The following is a 15,735-nucleotide window of genomic DNA, read 5'->3' as shown; positions in this document are numbered from 1 at the left end:
TCACTCCCCACGCTGAAGTAAGGCCTAAGCACTCTGGATTAATTCATATTAATTTCTTGTTTTACCAAACAAAGTTGTGTTTAGAGTATCTAAAGTAAAATAGATGTTACTCCCTAATACCTTATGCCCATACAAAATTTAAGAGTTTTATTTTCTTCATGTTTTTTTCCGTCTCATCACTGAATTGTATAATTTAAATAGATTAAGTGGTGCTCTGAGCATTAAAATGAGCTGGATAACTTCATTCCCTCTACAATGTGATCAAGTCTCATGACACGTTAGTTCATTAGACAAGACCCAGTGAGTCTATAACATATGGTTTAATTTCTCTGGGAATTTATAGTAACTATCATATCTCTTCTTCAGAGATGACACATTCATTTCCCTCTCCTGCCAACCCCTGGAAATATTAACACTTGATACAACTCCATCCATCACTGGGAGTTTCCCTCAACCATAAAGAGCTGCCTCAGTCAGGGCTATATGTTCTCTCAGGAGGTAGCTTGCTGATGGTGACTGGCCAATGCAAAGATACAAAGGTCCAGCCACATTTTCTTAACTTGGAGCAATACTCTCCCAGCCTCAGCGCTCCCCACAGAATTGGCTAAAGCCTTGGTTGCAACAGAAGTTCAAATCAGCTTTACCTCTACCCAGGCTTACCTTTCTTACTTCCTTGTAGGTATCATCCAAGAACACCCCCTAATAATCCATTTGTGTATAGTTCTTATCTCAGGGTCTGTTTCTAGGAAACCCAGTTTAAGGTAGGCAACAGGACCTGGTGATCATTGTCCTGTCACATGGCCACAAACTACATCTGTAAAAGCTTGGCTAGTTTTCATAAGAAAGCTGAGAGAAATGTAAATTTGTCTTCTGCCATAGCATCTTCCTCCAAAGTCAGGCAGGCTATTCAGCATATTTCTCAGAGCAAGAGAACAAAACATAACTTCTACTTGCACCATAACATAATACGAAGGACATTAACAATGAGACATTATTTGACATTATTATTACCACACTGCATTTGTTTGCCAGCAAAGAAATGTGGAAAAGTAATCTTAAACTGTTGGTGCAGCAAATGCAAATGCAGATTCCAACACCTACTGAACGTTTCCAACATAGAAACTGCAGAAAATAAACTGCTATTTTAGTTTTTCATCCATATGTTGGGCAAACTAAGGAAAAAGTTGTGAAGTAGTAAGTTTAATGTGTAGTAGAGATAAAAGACTAAGAAATTGGGAAAAGGCTAAACGCATCAATCTTTGCCAACATTCTAGGACTCCATCTTCTACTGACATATTTATTGTTTCCGTTGTTCTTGTTAGTGCCCTTAGGAAGTTATTCTTACTTTTACTTATTTTTAAAAAGATTTATTTCTATTTATTTATTTATTTATTTATTTATTGAGAGAGACAGACAGAAATAGCGAGAGAGAGCACAAGCAGAGAGGAGAGGGAGAAGCAGGCCACCTGCTGAGCAGGGAGCCCAACACGGGGCTCATCCCAGGATCCCGGGGATCATGACCTGAGCCTAAGGGAGATACTTAACTGTCTGAACCACCCAGATGCCCCTATTCCTACTTTTAAAATGTTTGCTTCCCAGGTGAACAGGTTACACAAAAGAGCTATTTCCTCTGGAACCGGATTTGCAAGCATGCTCAGAGCAAAAGGTCATGCTTTGTGGTTTTTGAGGTTTGCCAGATGAGGTGAGGAGTGACATGCACATTGTTGCACTGATGAAATCCACCTTATCCACAGTCTTGTTGGGTTGTCTTCAGTAGACATTTGTTCATGATTCTGTCCTCTGTGCACTGGAACCAGGAAACCAACTCCCATCCCTACCGAGCCAAGGACTGAGATAAGATTCCAGATCTGGTTTCTTACTGGAAGCACCATTCTAAGAACCTGAGATGTGTTAACTACTTCACAAAGGTAATTTCATTTGATCCTTACACCTCTTCTGAGGTAAGTGGTAAGAGTATATTTATAGTTAAGGAGTTTGAGATTATGGAATGTAACTTGATGAAGGTATTCTAGTAAATGTGAAACCAGAATTTAAACCCATGTCTATTAGACTCCAGAGGTTATTTTATTATTCATACCCATAGCATGTGAGTTTCTTCCCTCCCTATAGAATTTAGATTGTTTTAGGAGCAAGAAGAATCCTTGAATTTTTAGAGTAGGGGAGTAAACCAATCAGTGTAATGATTCAGGAGTACTAGTCCATCCAAAGTAGATAGTTGGATAGGCACTGGAAAGAAGGTTGTGAAGGTTATTATAATTGTTCACATGTAAGGTAAAAAGGCTCACATTGTAATAGTACTGACAATGGAGAAGAGTTGGTGGACATGAGAGATATTTCAACACGCTGATTACATGGGAACTAACTGGTTGCACTGTGGCTAAGGCAAGTGAAAGGGGGTTATGAGAATGGTGTTGAGTCAAGCAGAAATGGGGAACATGATGATGAAAACATTAATTACTCTTTATACATTTTGATTTTGGGATACTTCCTGGACTTCCAGGGGGAAATTATTAATAACCAGTTGGAAATTCAGAGTGATAGTAACAATTTACCTCTTTAATATATTCTAAACTCTTGATTAAAAGCCTATAAACCACATTTACACAAAGACAAAAAATAAAGTCTTGGCTAGTGGAAATACTGTATTGTCTGAATACATTTGAGTGAAGATAGACATAAATGCGTGGTTTTGACAACTGAAACAAAATAGTTACTATAATTTAGGCCACTGAAATGTCAAGAAATAAGTAAAGCCTGCACAAGTGCTCAGGGAAAAATGCAATTATTTTAATATTTACAGTATAGCTTAAATTTAACCTTTAAGTTATAAGGTGCTATAGTTCTCTGGCTTGATGACAATGTTTGGGTGTAATTACAAATCATTGCTGCCCAAATATATTTAGGGTCACAGCAGGTTGCTTCCAAATGGCCAAAATTCAGTGCTAACTGTAGAGTGTTGAACCTAGAATTGCTTTGGACCTAAGTTTCCCTTGTACAGACAGCCAGAGGGATATTTATTTAACTAGAAATTTCCATTTCCATGATGCTGAACCTCAGTGCTTCCAAAAAGTAGAGTAGGTGTAATAGTTATCTTCTGCTGTGGATCCTCTGCTCCTGGTCACCTTAATCCACTCAAGCAGTGTTGGCTTCTCTTATCCTTTTGTCTTCAAACTTCTTCAGTCTAGTTTATATTTATTTTTCTTTTTCTTTTATCATGGAAATATATGGTTCACATACCATAAAATCCACCCCTTTAAAGTGTACAATTCGGTGTTTTTTTTCTTATATTCATAAAGTTTTACAACCATCACCACTAATTCCAGAACATTCATCACCCCGAAAAGACCCTCTGTAACCCATGAGGAGTCACATCCCACCTTCTCCCAAAGCCCTGGCAATCACAAATCTAATTTCTGTGTCCATGGATTTCCCTATTCTGGACATTTCATATAAATGGAATCATACAATATATGGCTTTTTGCATGTTTTTTTCCCACTAGCGTAAAGTTTTAAAGGTTCACCTGTGCTGTAACGTGCACCAACACTTCTTTTTATTGCCAAATAATATTGTGTTTCATGGATTTACCACATTTTGCTTTATTCATTCATCTGTTGATGGACATTTGGGTTGTTTCCACCTTCTTGCTTTTAAGAGTAATTTTGCTAAAAACATATGTGTGCATGTTTTTGTGTGGACATATATTTTCAGTCTCTTGGGTATATACTTAGGAATGGAGTCATTGGGTCATATGGTAACCCTAATGTTTAACTTTTTGAGGAACTGCCATACCAAGATAGCTGCATAATTTTACATTCTTACCAGCAATGCAAGAGGGTTCCAATTTCTCCACATCCTCACCAACACTTAATGTATGTCATTTTGATTAAAGCCAGTGCTGTGGGTGTAAGGTGGTATCTCATAGTGGTTTCAGTTTGCATTTCCCTAATGCCTAATGATATCAAGCATCTTTTCATATACTTATTAACCATTTGTATATCTTCTTTGAGAAGAATGCCTATTCAGACTTTCTGTCCACTTTTTAATTGGGTTAATTGTCTTTTTATTATTGTAAAGTATTCTTTCTATACTCTAGATTCAAGTACTTAATGAGGTATATGATTTGCAAATGTTACAAATGTCACCCATTCTGTTGATTGCCTTTTCACTTTCTTGATAATATTCCTTGAAGCACAGGAGTTTTACATTTTGATGAAAACTACTTTATTTATTTTTCCTTTGGTGGCTTTTGCTTTTGGTGTTGTTTAAAGAAACTATTGCATAATCCAAGGTCACAAAGATTTATGCCTCTGTTTTCATTTAGGTTATTGATTAATTTGAGCTAGTTTTTGAAAATGATGTGAAGTAGGGAATCCACCTTCATTCTTTTGCATATGATTATCTAATTTTTATCACACTGTTTATTGAAAGACTGCTCTCTGCATTGCATGGTCTTGGCATCCTTGTTGAAAATCTCTTGACTATAGATGTATGGATTTATTTCTTGACCCTCAATTCTATTTCTTGGTCTATATGTCTATCTTTATGCCAGCACCATACTTGGCTGTGTGTTTTGAAGTTCTCAACACTGTGAGTAGGAGGTCACAGATTCCTGTTTAAAAGAGTCAGATAAAAGAATCAGATTATGGCAAAAATTGAACAAGAAGATGAGTTGCAGAACAAACTCCCTTTGAAGAACCTAAATTAAATCTTATGTTTTCACAGCAATTATGGAAGCAAGCATTGATGGACCATAAGAATCTCTGGATAAAAACCCTTTATTTAACCTCACTACTTTGCTGAATATATATGGCTACTGCACGCCGTCAGCCAAATTAAGATGATAGCTCCCAATTGTTAGGATGGTGACATCAATTTATTTGAAATGATAACAATGTTCGCTTAGTGGGTGCATGAATGTCAAACCAGGGAAAGTACTAGAAGTAAATGTAGTTAATAAAATCTTAAAAATCTATGGCATTAATAATTCTACTCTAAGTCTGGGAACAATTTACATATATTTGGCGTTTAAAATGGGTGAGATAATGGGCCTAAAAAAAATGTCTAACAAATTAGGTTTACGATTCCAACGTAAACTCTGACTGATTTTAAGTTTGTGACATTTAGTTGAAAGGTGTGAAAGAATTGTACTAAATTTGTAAATGATATTGGAATGATGGAAGAATTTGAATTTTACAGTTGATTTAATTTATGAGACTTAATGTGTGTGTTTTTTTAATATTGACAGATTTTGCTTGGCAAGTCAGGTTGGAGGAAATGTAAATTAGTTATAAGTGGAAACAATTAATTAAGGGGATTTAGTCCATTTAACTTGAATTGATAAATATTAACCAAGCACACTATTGAAATTAACTGTTAAAATTTACTAGATTTATAAATAGAATACTGTATGCACAGTGTACTCCAGGCTCAAGGAAAATAAATTTTTGAATTTGTAACCAATAAATTGAGCATTCATTTAAAATCCTAATGGTTATAAAGTTTCACTTATGTCAGATGAATAAGTTCTAGAGGTCTTCTGTACAACATAGTGCCTATAGTTAGCAATGCAATATTGTACACTTTTAAAATTTAAGAGTGTAGATCCTCATGTTAAGTATTCTTACCACACACACACAAGATGAAACCCAAAACAAAACAAAACACAAAAGGACACAAGGAAACTTCTGGAACATGTTGGCTATGTTTATTACCTTGATTCTAATGATAGTATCATGGGTGTTTGCAAATGCCCAAATTCATCAAATTGTACATATTAAATATATGCAGTTCTTTGTGTATCAATTATACAACGTGGTTAAAAAATTCTAAACAACAAATAGATTTTTCTGTGTATAAATATCACATATGAACATGAAAATATAGCTGTAAAATTCTCCTGTACCACAGCTTTTATTCCACTAAAGCAGATTTAGGATACAGACTAAAAATAATGTACTCTATAATCTTTATTAGTAGCACAACAAAGATGCTTATTTCTTTGTAATATACAATATTAATACAATAAAATATTATATATCTGCATACTTTGAGTGATCAATGTGTTCCTGCTACTCTTAAATGTTTCTATTACAATGTTTTTATATTTTCGGAAGTACAAACATTTCTATTCAATATTTTTCAATTAGTTCATTCAATAAGCATTAGTTGAAAACTTGACGGGTGTGTGTGTTGAAGACAAAGAATAAGGCAGTCACCCTCAGCGTAATATTGAATTTGACAGAGGAGTAACCTGAGAATTTGCCGGGCACCTTTCTTTCCTTTCAGGACACCACCATAACCGAAATGTTATAGGGAGATCAGTGTTTCTCTCAGCCTTACAGCGGATTATGACTTTAACTTGCTTCATCTGTTAACATTATTCTGCACCATATCCAGTAGAAGAGAAAAACTGCTCAATATATAAGGGCCTATCATGTTTTAGGACATTTAAGATGCACCTGACAGAGGCTGAACCAGGAGTCATTATGAAAGTAATTAACACCTGGCTTGGCTTGGGCATTGACCAAAGTAGACTCAGTCTTGCTGCTGGAGCAGTCTTTAGGGGTTCCTTACTGTGCCAGACATTAACTTCTTAGTTGCTGGATTGAGGGAGAATCTGGAGAAGTCGTTGGGTGACTAGGGTGATGATGGGCACTTGCAGAGTTAGGAGCAGATGCTATTTGCCAACTGTTATAAAAGTTTTAAATATTTTAACAATAGCATGTTAATAACTGTTGCATGCTGGGATGCTCTAGATTATAGTAGATTAGAAATAGATCGGAAATAACCGTGCTGTTATGCTTAAGAGTCAGGTTTTAACCCTCCAAACTCGGTCATGTGAGCCTTGTAAGGGAACTTTGTTTTTAATGGCTCCACTCTCTGATATGTAGAGATGCTAGTGTATATAAAACTTCTTTACTCAGCATTGCCACCCAAAGAGGTTTGAGTCCCACTGGTATATAATCAAGTATGAGAAATGGCACTGGTATGACATTAGTGGGTAAAAGTTGTTATCTATTATTAATGACTCGTATTTAACTTTAATTTTTTTAAAATTCACATACTGAAAATTCACACTTTTGCTGTTGAGTTTTATGAAATTTAGCAAAAGCATAGGGTCAGGTAACCACCAATACAATCAAATGATTTTTCTCCTGTTTTCTTCTGGAAGTTTTATAACATTATGTTTTATATTTAGGTTGATGATCCATTTGGTTATTTTTCATATAAGTCATGAGGTATATAGGTCAAAGGATTTTGTTTTTTGTTTTGTTGTTGTTGTTTTGGGTTGGTTTGCTTGTCAGTGTCCAATTTTTTCAGCATATTTTCTTGAAAAGGCTATCCTTTTTCCTTTGAGATCCATCTTTGAAACCTTGTCAAAAGTAAGGGACTCCACTTGTGCGGATGAGTTATTGGATTTGCTATTATGCCCCATTGATCAGTATAGCTGCCCTTTTGCACTCCTATGTTGTCTTGATTAATGTGACTTTATATCAAGTCTTAAAATTCAGCAGTGTGCGTAGTCCAACTTTGTTCTTTTTCAAAATTGTTTTGGCTCTTTTAGTTCTTCTGTCATTTCATATAAATTTGAGAGTCATTATTTTGGGGATTGTTTTGTAAATGGGATTGTGAGAATCAGCTTGTTGAAAATCTTGACTATATATTTTTGTATAATTTTGTACTAGTGGTATTAGGGACTAACTTCTCACGGTGTACGTAGAAATATTTTCTCACTTCAAATAAATGTTGTCAGCTTACCAACCTACTGGGTCCTTTATCTTGCTCCTTATGTTGTAGTTGTCATATGTCTGTATGTACAGACATTAAAAACTTCATTAAACAATGAAATACATTTTGTTTTCAATAGTTATACCTAATTTAAAGAATGTGAAGAGAAAAATAGCCTACTACATTTATCATTTTGGTTTCCTTCATTGTCAAAGTTCCAACTTTTCATCTTTTACCAATTTTTCTTCCACCTGAACACTTCTATTAGCATTTCTTTCAGAGCAAGTTTATTGGTAACAAATTCTCTGAGCTTTACTTCATTTTAGAATGTCTTTATTTTGCCTTTCTTCCTGAAGTATACTTTCACTGGGTATAGCATGCTGGGATGATAGTTATTTCCTGTCAGCACTTTAAGCATATGGTTTCACTCTCTTCTGCATGCTTGGTGACTGATGAGAAATTTGTAGTCTCCAAATCTTCAATTCTCTCCATGTAATGTGTCAGTCTTTGGTCTGTTTTTAAGATTTCTCCTTATATTTGATTTTCGGTAGTTCAATTGTGATATATCTGGATGTGGTTTCTTTGAGTTTAATCTATTTGAGGTTTGATGAGCTTCCTGTATCCATTGGGTTATGTCTTTTGCCAAATTTGGGGAGTTTTCAAACATCATTTCATGAAATATTTTCCATCCTAATCTCTTTCTCTTCTGGGACTCTGATGCCTGCATGCACATTTGGTCTTTTGATATTATCTTACAAGTCTCTGAGTCTCTTTCCATTATTTTCCAAACTTTGTTTTTCTTTCAGGTTAAGTGATTTGTATTGACCTATATTTTAAGGACACCGACTACTTTCTCTGTTATCTCCAGTATACCATAGATCTTTCTCAGTGAATTTTTCAATTTCCAGTGTGTAACTTTTTCCAATGATAAATTGCCATTTTGTTATTTTCTATAACATTTTTTTCTATAATTCTATTTCTTTCTTGAGAGCTGCTATTTTTATGTGTGTATCAAGAAAACTTTACCCTTACTTCATGGGACTTGGGTATAATAGCTGCTTCGAAGTCTTTGTTGGATAACTCCACTATCTGGGCTATTTTGGGCCTGATGTCTGTCTATTGATTGCTATTTCCCTTGACAGTTACTCCCTTGAGATATTTTCCTGGTTCTTTATATGTCAAGTAATGTTTAATTTAAAAAGTTTTAATGTTAGACATTGTGAATATTATGTAATGAAATTCAGGCACCTTTGTAATCTTCTATAAAATATGGTTTCTTTTTTTTGGCAGGCCATGAATCCTTTCAGTTCAGACTACAAGTCTTGTGCACACCTGTGTCATTTTAGTTCACAAAACCCTTGACAGTGCTGTTCTCACCTGCTTCATGAGGTGTGCCCTCAGGCTTCTCTGGGACTGGAGCATTGGTCTATATCTGTGATGGTTAATTTTATGTGTCAACTTGGGCCACGGTGTGTCCAGATATTTGGTAAAACATTATTCTGGGTGATTCTGTGAGGCAGGTTTTGAATGAGATTAACATTTAAATTGGATAGACTGAGTAAAGCAGATTGTCCTTCATGATGGGAGTGGGCCTCTTCCAATCAGTTGAAGGCCCAAATAGAATAAAAGGCTGACCCTCCCCCACATAAGAGAATTCTTCCTGTCTAAGGGATTTCAAAACTGAGGCATCAGTTTTTTTTTTTTCTTCCCCTTTAGATTTGAACTGAAACTTGGCTCTTTCTGTGTGTCAAACCTGCTGATCTTTGGACTAGAATTACATCATTGGCTCTCCTGGTTCTCAGGCCTTCAGATTCAGACTGAACTCAGTCTGTCTGAGAGCATTTCAGAAGGCTGAACAACCACCACTGTCATCACACAAGTGTACCTTTATGCCTGCGCTTTTCCTCAGGACAGGTCCAGGAGGGTAAAAAGAGAAAATAATTACATGAGGATTTCTCTCACACCCTTATTTCCGTGGGGGTTTGTTTCTTGTTCTCTGACCAGAGAGAACTTCTTCTTAGAGAACTTCCTATCTATTCCAGGTATGCAGTTCTGGAATTCAGATCTCTCTAGAGTCTAGGTCAGGAGATAATAGGAGAAAAACCAAACAGGAAATTCATCATCCTACCAGTGATACTTCAAGTTTGGATTCTCCACCCCCCTCTACCCCATATTTCCAAGTTTGCTTATTTTTATCTACTTTTCAGAATTCTCAGATTATGCCTTATGTGATCTTTCCAGAATTTTCGTTGTAATCAGCGATTGTGCCTATTCCATTTTAGGCAGATCCAGAAGTCAGTGTTGTTTTATCCTGACTCTGCAAGTTTGCATTCTAGAATTTGCCTCCAAGTATACATGCAAAGCCAAAGAACAGTGTACATAACAGCTATTTTGACATGGTTGCTGGCATGAGGAATATCTTAGTGCATCCCAAGCCTACTGTGTCTTATTTTGAAGGAATGATCACCACAGTGTCCTTACCAATTATTAGGGTTTATTTCTGACTCTACTCCTGCCTCTCGTTTGAGCTTCTTGCTTCCCTTTGTTTTCCCCAGGTCCTTAATTTCATACCACAGCTTTAAGCTCCACGCTACTCCTAAGCCTCATATCCATCTTAACTCGGGAACTCACCCTATTGATGACTGGCTTTTTTTTTTTTTCCTGAAATCACCTCATTTTTGAGTCTCAGCTCTTCCTAAGCCTCATCTTAATTTTTTGTCCCATATAATCCCCTCACTTACCCTTAACATAAATGCTCATTCTAGGAAGAAAATTTGTTGTACATTTGATGTGTTTACTCAAAGCAAAGTTCCTACATTTTTGTGTATCTGGACAAAAAAAAATATTTAATTTGAAACTTCCGTTAACCTAAGAAAAAGTCTGTTTACTTTTATTCATCAATTGTCTGTTATGCTATTACCATTACTGAATCTGTAGCTGAAATTATCAGACTGATGGTACCATTTTGTGGTTAACTTGTTTTTCTTTATATCTTCTTCTTCTTCTTTTTTTGAGTTTTAACAACAGGATACTATAATTATGCTTACCACAAAAATTTACTTGAGTCTCTTTCTTTTCTTGCAGGTGAAGTGGTTCACTGAGTTGTTGCTTAAAATAACACATTTATTTGGAACTCTGCCAACACACCAAATTGGATTTTCTTTAGCAGCGTTTTATGATATATTAGTTTTGCTTGTTTGCAAAAAAAAAAAAAAGTGGTTTTTCCAATCATTTACTTTCTTAGTCCGCTCAGGCTTCTGTAAAAAAAAAAAAATAATAACATAAATGGTTGGCTTACACAACAGTCATTTATTTCTCACAGTTCTGGAAGCTGTTGCCAGCATGGTCTGGTTGTGGTGAGAGCCTTCTTCCTGGCTTGTGAATGGCTGCCTTCTTGCTGTGTCCTCACATGGCCAAGAAAGGGAGCTCTAGTCTCTTCCTCTTCTTGTAAGGACACTAACTCCATCATGGGGACTCCACCCTCATGACTTCATCTAAACATAATTATTTCTGAAAGGCCCCACCTCCATACGGCCCCACTGGGGGTTAGAGTTTCAACATATGGATTTTGGGGAGGACACAAATTTGGTCTTTTACAGTCCTGAAATCCTTAGGAGCAACACTCAATGCCTAGGAAATGAAATGAGAGGTGAGGCATAAATGTTCTCAACAAAACACTTAAGATAACATAATCTGTAAATTGAAATCCTTGACTAATTATTTAGATTAGCTTACTTGTTTAGAATGCTGATCGAACATCAAAAGAAAGTTTACTTCTGCTAAATTGTAAAAAAGTACATATTTAATTTTTCTTCCTTCTTAGCAAACATTAAAGCAAGGTAGGTTAAGACATTAATTAGAAGGTTATAAATACTTGATTAGAGAGATGGATTTTCTGAAACAGCTTTTTTTCTTAGGTAAAAACTCAAACTCTATAGAGAAAAAATTACTTAATAGGAACATCTGATGTATATTACCCATTCTATCTTTAACTTCTAGAAAAAAAGTCTGTCAGATTTAAAAAATTTGTTTTTAGTAATAAGTTATATTTAGAAGGTAGTTTGGCATTTTATCATATTAAACATGATGGTATGCAAAGCTGAAATAAAACATAAATAATTGGTGTTTGGGAATGTAATGTTTAAAGAAATACTTTAATCAAAATTAATGGTAATTCTACTTGGTAAATGTAGTAGAATCACAGTCTAATTAAATGTGACACTCATCAAGCAAATGGTGATTGAAATAGTTTATAGGGACACATGACTTTTCTGTATATTTTGTGTTTTAATTAACTAAATCATATTAAATTCATTTTGTTTTATTTATTTCTCATATTTTCTTCTAAAGAATTTAAATTTAAGGTATAAAACATTACAGACACATTTGCAGCCTCTTTCGATTCCTTCCCAACACCTAATGCCTTCTCCCTGACCAGATGCCTTTGATTTAATTAATTTGATATTTATCATTGCAAAATGTAAAGAAATTATTTCATAATACAATATTGATTTCTCTTTTAAAATTTTTACAAATGACATAATTGAAAATGTATCATCGTAAGCCTAGCTTTTGCATTCTGTTTTATTTTCAAGATGTCCTTATATATGTTGGTATATGTCTAGTTTATTAGTTTTTTTTTTTAAAGATTTTTATTTATTTGACAGACAGAGACACAGTGAGAGAAGGAGCACCAGCAGGGGGAGTGGGAGAGGGAGAAGCAGGCTCCCTGCTGAGCAGGGAGCCCAATGTGGGGCTCGATCCCAGGACCCTGAGATCATGACCTGAGCCGAAGGCAGATGCTTAACGACTGAGCCACCCAGGTGTCCCTATTCATCTTTTTTTAAAGATTTTATTTATTTCTTTCGAGAAAGAGAGTACAAGTGGGGAGGGGTAGAGGGGGAGGAAGAAAGAATCTGAAGCAGACTCTGCAGTAAGCACAGAGCCTGACGCGGGGCTGGATCCCACCGACTGCTGTGAGATGAAGACCTGAGCTAAAACCAAGAGTTGGATGCTTAGCTGACTGTGTCACCCAGGCGCCCTAGTTTATTTGTTTTAACGCTATATAATATTGTATGTTGTAAACATGTCATATTTTAATTACTCATTCACCTGCTCAAGCATTATTAGGTTATTTCCAGTTTTTTTCTATTGCAACAATGTTGTAGTAAATATACTGTTGCACATGTAGGAATATTTTGGGTTATATTTTTAGAAGTGGCTTCTGTCCTTATTTTGGCAGAATGGATTGTTCTCCCCCATATCTGTGGTTCCTCAGTTTCCAGCCTTCTTTGCTGGTTGGGTTGGTCGTATAACTGAGTCCTGGCCAAAGGAATATGCGTGGAAGCAATATAAGCCACTTTCATGAAGTCTCCTTAAAAATGTGTCTTTCTTGCAATCTTTTTTCTCACTGGACAGCTAAATGCAGACAATTAAGTACAGAACTTTAAAAAGGCCTAAAATAGGAGGCAATAGAGTGATGGTCCCTGAATTATATGTAGTTTCCAATGTTACACATGCACAAATTGACCTTATACCACATATTATAAACATGAAAAAGTTAATAATAATAAAAGACAACTCATGAAGGCAAACCATATTTTTTCATCAAGAGTCACAAATCAACGACAAGTCCTTAAATCAACTTATTTCCAGCACCATGATCAGAAATAGTGAATCTTTAATATAATATTCATATAAAAAGGGCAGCACTTTTTAATGAAATGCATTACAGATAATTTATATCTGTAGTGATTTTAAAATATGCCCACTAATTTTTTAACACTTTTCCCTCAAAAGTCAAAGCTAATTATACCCTGCCTCCTTGAATGTGTGCCAGAATTAGTGACTTTGCTTCTATTGAATGGAATATGGCAGAGAGGATGCTCTATGACATCCAAGGCTAGATCATAAAAAACATGGCTACCATGTAGCTCTCTTTTGACTTGCTTGCTTTCAAAGAAGCCATTCATCATGCTATAAAGATATTACTCAAGTAACCAATAAAAGGAGTCTAGTGGGGAGAACTGAGGTCTCCTGCAAGTACCCAGCATGCACCTGACAGCCATGTGAGTAACCTACTTTGGAAATGGATTCTCCAATGTCAGCCAAACCATCAGATGACTACACACCCAGCCAACATCTGCAACTTCATAAGATCCTGAGTCAAAAGTGCCCAGGTAATCCACTCCTGAATTCCTGACCCACAGAAACTGTAAGGACAATACATGTTTATTGTTTTTTAAAGCCACTAACTTTGGGAATGATTTATTATATAAAAATATATAACTGACATGATTATCTCAAGTATTTCTCAAACTAAAAATACCAAGCCCGTTTCAAAAAGGGTTTGTGACTAGAAAAGCTCCGGTGGTTTGGGATGGGACAGCTACATGTGCGTAGAGGTAGACTGCCATTCACTGGGGAGAGTCATTAAGAGAACAAGCTCAAGGGCGCCTGGGTGGCTCAGTTGGTTAAGCGACTGCCTTTGGCTCAGGTCATGATCCTGGAGTCCTGGGATCGAGTCCCGCATCGGGCTCCCCGCTCAGCGGGGAGTCTGCTTCTCCCTCTGACCCTCTTCCCTCTCGTGCTCTCTCTCTCTCTCAAATAAATAAATAAAAAAAATCTAAAAAAAAAAAAGAGAACAAGCTCAAGAAACCTGCAACTGAATTCTTATAATGTCGCTTCTTAACTATGCAACGTCGGACAAAATAAAATATATATAAGCTGTCTAAAGGGGTGCAGTGGGAATTGGAAGCTGAAACATGCAGAGCACGTTCAGTGAGGCAAGACTTGACCAACTTATCCAGTAAAGATAAAATGATTCAGTTACTTTATTACTCATTTATACAGTGACAGGGTGAACAGCCACAGGTGCCATCTCCTGGTTCCTAGTCCCATATACCCAAAAGAATGACACCAAACAAAAGGAGTCAGATGGTAATGCAACATGAGTTGTGGGACACTTTGTTGCTGAGGACCCAATTTCACAGTATGTGCAATTGTACAACTGTCCAGGGTAGCTATGCAGTTTTATAGCCTGCAGTGATACCTTGAGGGGTGGGGCAGAAAATCTCATGCTTATCAGAACCTGGAGGTAATAAAAACTGTCTCTTCCCAGCATCCCAGGAAGTTAGGAAGAGAAGTGGAAGGTAGCTCCAAGCAGCAACTCACAAACTTCCCATCCTGTCATGTTCTCAGGGAAGCAAAGGTGCTCCACCAAGACTCGGATTAGCTGTAAGTCAAGCCTTGCCTATGTGCCCAATGTGGATAGCTACAAGGTCACTAGGGCACATGGGAGCGACCATTCCCATACAAGACCTTTTGATTCCAGGGCCCACAATGTTAATCATATGACTCCGTAAGATTTTACTTTAGTAAATAAAATATCTAAAAGGGCAATAAAGATACTTCTTATCTCATAATGTTGTATTAAAGATTAAATGAGATAATACATGGTATATATAGTAATAACTGATATGCAGTTAACATCTAGTAGACATGAGGTATTTATTATTTTCTTGAAAAGTCAGCTGAATTACCCAAGAATAGTTTTGGAAATGAACAAGTACATTGAAATGTCAGGAGCAAGATATCAAAACGCTTTCAAGATATCAAAATAGATGAAGTCAAATTTTAAGTGGCAAATTTCCAGACCCTTTACGGTTCTTTTAAAAGGTTTCTTAAGTATGACATTTATGGTAACTGGCAAATAAAACAGTTGATATACTCAATCCTTGACCATGCTAGATAGCCTTGGGTCTAATGAAATGCCTTATATTTATTTTGCAGCTTTTCTTTCAAAATATTTGTAATTTTCACTTCCAAATTTATGAGATATTTTTTATCACCATCAAGAAGTATATTAAATGTTCGCCATTTAAAACTTTGAATTCAGGGGCACCTGGGTGGCTCAGTCGTTAAGCATCTGCCTTCGGGTCAGGTCATGATCCCAGGGTCCTGGGATCCAGCCTGGCATCGGGCTC

This window comes from Callorhinus ursinus, unplaced genomic scaffold (assembly GCF_003265705.2).
Source record: "Callorhinus ursinus isolate GAN/ISIS: 27379988/994484 unplaced genomic scaffold, GSC_fseal_2.0 scaffold2, whole genome shotgun sequence".
Taxonomy (NCBI): domain Eukaryota; kingdom Metazoa; phylum Chordata; class Mammalia; order Carnivora; family Otariidae; genus Callorhinus; species Callorhinus ursinus.
Note: the sequence above shows the minus strand (reverse complement) of the source record.